General features: G+C 53.4%; 1 pseudogene; it reads right to left on the bottom strand.

Annotated features, from left to right (window-relative positions):
* Positions 1 to 282: 282 nt before the first annotated feature.
* On the bottom strand, positions 283 to 2,376 carry LOC127186452 (PWWP domain-containing DNA repair factor 3B-like; annotated as a pseudogene).
* Between the last annotated feature and the right edge of the window lie 2,887 nt (positions 2,377 to 5,263).

Genomic DNA, 5,263 nt, shown 5'->3' with positions numbered 1-5,263 from the left:
CTAGCTAGCCAATACTCCATACAGGGCTGGTGAGGTTCCATGGAGGCGTGCCCTCGGGATCTTGGTAGTCGGGATCAAGGATTGGTAGAGCCATTCTAGACATCTGCACTGTTATGCACAAGAGTGAACATTTATTTCAAGGGCAGGGAGAAATAATCCCCTACCCCCAGTAAGTGCCCATAGCATGCCCCTCAGTCTCCTGGATGTTCCTCTTTGTGGGGTGCTGCCTGTCTCCTGTCTTGGAGAGTTGCAGGGTGATGGATGAAAGGAAGGAGGTCCCTTCTAAGAAGTGGGACCAAGCGCAGGAGGGATGCTGGCAATCTGAATCCCAGCTGCTGACCTCTTGCGGGCAGCCTTTAAGATGGTCTTGTGGAAGAGTTCCTCTTCATGGTAGTGCCCGGGTGGGCCACGCAGGTACTTCTCTTCTGCCTCCTTGTAGCTGAGCTCCTCCAGGACAGCGATGGATGAGATGATTGCTTCTGGAAGGAGAACTTCCACGGTAAAGCGCACTTTGTCTCCTCTTGCCAGGGAGAGCAGGGCCTCATCTGCTTCCTTGGCTAATTCTTGCAAATGGCTGGCCATGAGATGCAACTGGTCGTCATCCTCCAGGTAGGTCTCAATGCAGAAGACTTCCCTCTTTGATTTCCGGAAGTCGTCCAGCCACTTGGACTGTTTCTTCCCTTCAAGATGTCCAGCAAGTGCTGGTCGGCCCCCTTCCTCTTGATGATGAAGTCTACCAGCTTCTTGTTGGCTCTGTCCCATGCAGCCTCATGCGGTCAGGCAGGAGTTTCTTGTGGGGCCCCTTCCCAGCCAGGGCTGTCTCCTCCTCCTAATCTTCCAGTAAGCATAGCTCACCTAGGGGAAGTCCATGTGCCGGTCGCCCTCTTGGATGGCCCTCCTTAGCAGGTAACTGGCTCAGGTGGTGTAGTAGTCCATAAAGGAGCCCAGGGAGGAGCCACAGGCCAGGCTCTCTCTGTAGTGGTTGATCACTGAGAAGCACCAGCCTATGCCCTGGCCGTACACTCTGCTGGCTCTTCTCAAGAGCAGTATCTTCTCCCTACAGTCCAGATGCTTCAGCTTGTGGAGAGGGACACGAATACCGCTGCGCTCAAGTTGCATGTTGCCTTCGATCAACAGCACCCTTGCCATCTTGTCGTGTTGGCTGATGCTCTTGACCACCGCTGGCCAGAATGGAAGGTCCTGACACTTGAACGAGACCAGCATTCCTCGTTGAATGGTATTCGGACCCTTGGCAGAAGAAGCTCCCATGTTGGCTTGGCTGTCTTCTTGAGTCGCGGCCCCTCTCCTCTGGAACTTGGTGCTGGCCGCCTTTGAGTGCACTTGAGGTGCCAGTTCCAGGAACCTGTACACGTGGATGTTCCTTTTTCTGCTAGCAAGGTGGAGCGACCTCCTCAGCCTCGGGATAGGAGGCATGCAGGCTGCAGATGCCTCCTTTGCATCTGCCTTCAGGGTCCCTGGGCTGGGGTCCTCCTTGTCCTCTGGGAAGGTGGTCTTCCTCTGGGCTCCAATAGCCCGGATCTCTAGGCCTGCACACCTTGCTCTTGCTTGTGGCTTCAGGGCTTTGGAGGAAGTACAGATGTGCCTCCTCCTCCTTTTTGGTGTCCCAGAGGCAGCCTGCTGCTCATTTTTAGCCCAGGTGCCTTCCCTGGAGGCTGGAGCACTCTGAAGCCTGTGCTTGGATGTGCTCAGCTTTCTCTTCCCTGAATTACCAGCAGCTTTCCCAGCAGGTGCTGGGGACCTTGGCCACACTCTGCTGCCTCTTAGCACACTCCCTTGTTTTTCAAAGTGAGGGGGCCCAACAGCACTGTGTGCCTGGGCTTCCCCCCCTTGCACATCAGGCTCATTCTTTGAGCGCATCACCACAGGACCCCAGGCAAGGCACCCCTGCTTCCCAGGACTCCTCTGGGAGAGCCCTTGGCCTTTCTGGCTGCATGCTTGGAGGCAAAGCTTCTTGGGCGGGCTGCAGCTGGAGCTGGCCTGCTCTTCGGGAACCTGTGTAGCCTCCATGCTGGTTCCTTGGCCACCTGCCTTTCCTCCTGGAGACAAGTGCCTTCCCTTGGCCAGATCATACAGTACCACCTTGAGGACTCTCCTGTATACCTTGGTCTGCCCTGGCGAGCCACTGCCCTGTGACTCCATTCCTGCCAAGGATGCCATGGTTAGGATTTCAGACTTGCTTAGGGGCTTCGCCCCAGTGCTCCTCACTCTCCTCTTCTCACCCACTGGCAGGATTTGCACCTCTGGGAAAGGTACCCCTTTTCTCTTACTATGGGCTGAGGTCCTGGTTCTCAACAAGACCCTTGCAGGTCACAGCTGACCCTTCCTGCCTCAGAGCACATACTCTGCAGAGTCCATGGTGACTGGACTCTGGGGCTGTGCTGATCACCAACGACAGAGTTGCTGCTGGTTCCTTCACTGCCTGCGGGTCCTCTCTGACCTGGCTGCCCTGCCTGAGGTGCTGGCCTCCCTGCAGAGTCTGGTGGAGAAGCTTGACCTGATTTCTTTGCTCAGGGTGATGTAGTGGGCATGGGCGTATCCTGGAAGTTGGGAGAGCGAAACAGCTGCATGAGGAAGGAAATAACCTTTAGTGGACATGGGAGCATCAGCTCAGTGAGGTGAGGCAAGGGAAATCGAGGAAGCTCACAGAAGTCTGTTCTCCAGGTGCAGGAGAAGATAAGGAAGGTTCCCTAGCATGTTTACCAAGCCCTTATGACCATTTTATTCCCCACCCTGAGGCTGGGGTGGTGCACTTCTTCCCAGAGAGCTGGCTGTCTTTACAAGGCTTGTGTATTTTCTTGTCCACCCAATCAGTACCTTGTGCCTCCCTGGGATGCCCTTGAGAGGGGTGGGGGTCGGAGAGGGGGAAGCCTCAATGGATTTCTTCCTAGGGAGATAGTCCTGCTCTGCCACTGACCCCCACCCCCTACTGGGAAACCTGTGTAAACATAGTGCACATGCCTTCCATACTTGTGGGATTCCTGGTTGAGCAGCAAGGAGGTGGAGAAATCTTCGTTGTAATTTATGTAACTTGGCAAGTAAGGATGGCTGCTATCATAGCTCCTGACACTCCACCTCCAATCTTTTGGTTCATATCTGTGTTTTCCAACACCATCCTGGACCTCACTATGCGATCCAGTGTCCACGGGGCACACTTGGAGAGAGCCCCCAAGAGAAGTCACTTCATTTTGGAGAAATGGGTGGACTAGGCAGTGTCAGATGGAGTGAGTGTCTCTGATGGAGCTGTGCACCCTCCTGCTGCAAATGTCTAGTCTGCAATAGACCCTGCACACCGTATCTGCCTGTGATGGGCGGCACTGTTCCTCCAACTGATCCCTGACCAGAGAAATCTCTTGCCCACAACCTCTGTGCCCTAATTTTAATCCATAACATCTTTAGACAGGTAGGAAATCACAGCAGCTACTTGAGGACATGAATGGTCACTTGCCCATCCATCCCTAGGTCCAGTAGTAGTCAATGCCATCTGTAGCTTAGCAATCCTTTTCATGTTCCTCTGTACTGTGCCTCTCAGCATAGTTACTTCTCCTTGGGCTTTTCGACCAGTGTGTGTGTGTGTGTGTGTGTGTGTGTGTGTGTGTGTGTGTATGTGTGTGTGTGTGTGTGTATGTTTCTGTTCACTTGTGCAGGTAAGTGTGAGCTTGAGAGTAAGTTTGCATTTATGTGTGCACGCGTGCCCTCCTGCATGTCAAGTTTATGGGGTGGTGGCTACTCTGTTCCAGACTGGGTCTGCCTTGAGCCTGTTGGGTTCCTATCAGCTCTGTGCATGTCATGCATGCTTATGGGAAACTAATCTCAAATCTGTCTCATCCTCAGAAGAGGCCCTCTGTGCTTGCCTTGAACAACTACAACACAGTGGAAGAACTAGGAAGGGCTCACGTGGCACCTCTGCTCACTGCTCATTCAAGGATGCAAGTGATTTCCTGTCACTCCCTGGGCACCACAAGGCACAATGGGGCAGAGCACTGTGGACTCAGGGTTTATGACATAGCATCCAGAGGTCACTGCTTTTCTTGGGAACTCCTGTTACCCTTCGTCCCTTCTCTCTGTGTGTGAGCACACAGAGCATGGGGGCCCCAGACCTTATATCCTGGAACTTCCCAACCTTACAGAAACATGAGAGGCAAATGATGTTCTCCTCAGTCCCACCCTCAATCCTTCCCTCCCACCCTCTGTATCCATGAGCACCCAGTGGTACACTCTATCTCCTTATTCATTATCGCAATGTGCAGGACTCCTCCTCTTGTATTCCCATCCAAGGCTAAGGGACTTCAAACCCCATTTCACAATGCCTAAAGTGGCTATCTACATAAAGGAGTCTAGGTGTGTCTCAGGCCACACCAATTGGATGATGCAATATTCAGTGTGTATGGGGGCAGTATGGGGCTCAACATAGAGATCAGCCAGCAGTAACCCTACCTCTGATGAGGCTATGTGATCCTCACAGGGCTGGCTTGCTCTGATTTGGCCCCCTTGGAGTCCTGGGCCTTGTCACACAGACGTCTCCTGAGGAGAGAGGAAAACACAAGGGCCTCAGTTACTGTAGGCTGTCTTCTGCTGGACCTTTGTAGCACAGGTTGCTCTCCACCAAGGCCGAGTGAGCACCATCCAGCCCATCCATGCCTGACCCACTGGGACACCATGCATCGGCTACGTGAGAGCTCAGCCCTCACAAGGCACCCTTAGAAACCAAGGATGCCTGCGTTACACTTATAGAATGCACGCTTCCTACCCCACACAGGCCTGAGCTTGCTTCTGCTTCCTTCAAGCAGGGCATTCTGGGCCCCACATACTTCAGTCTGAAAGCATACCCAGGAGTAACAACTGCATGTTCAAGGCCACAAACCAGGGCATCCGTGCAGCATCTGTAACCCAGTTGTAAACAGTCATAACCAGACATAACCAGTCATATCAGGCCATGCTCTCCCCAGTGTGCATGCCCTCCCTGTGTGCCTATTGCTCCAGGGCATCTGAAACCTCTTTCTGTTTCCTATGGCCCGCTTGAATCACACAAGTATGGCCACCTGCCTCCACCTTCTCAGCCATTGCCCGCGGTGCACTACTTTCAAAGGTTTGCTGAAATTTCTGTGATAGTCACCTTCCCTGCGAAAGCAGCACTATCTTCTCCAGAGGCACACGGAGAAATGTGGGAGATGGAACCCTGAAATCTCTGCCTCTACACCTGCTTTAACCCCAGTTCCAAAGGCCCTCTATCAAGAACTTGCAC

Source organism: Acomys russatus, unplaced genomic scaffold, assembly GCF_903995435.1.
Source record: "Acomys russatus unplaced genomic scaffold, mAcoRus1.1, whole genome shotgun sequence".
Taxonomy (NCBI): Eukaryota; Metazoa; Chordata; class Mammalia; order Rodentia; family Muridae; genus Acomys; species Acomys russatus.
This window is presented reverse-complemented; position numbering and strand designations above follow the sequence as displayed.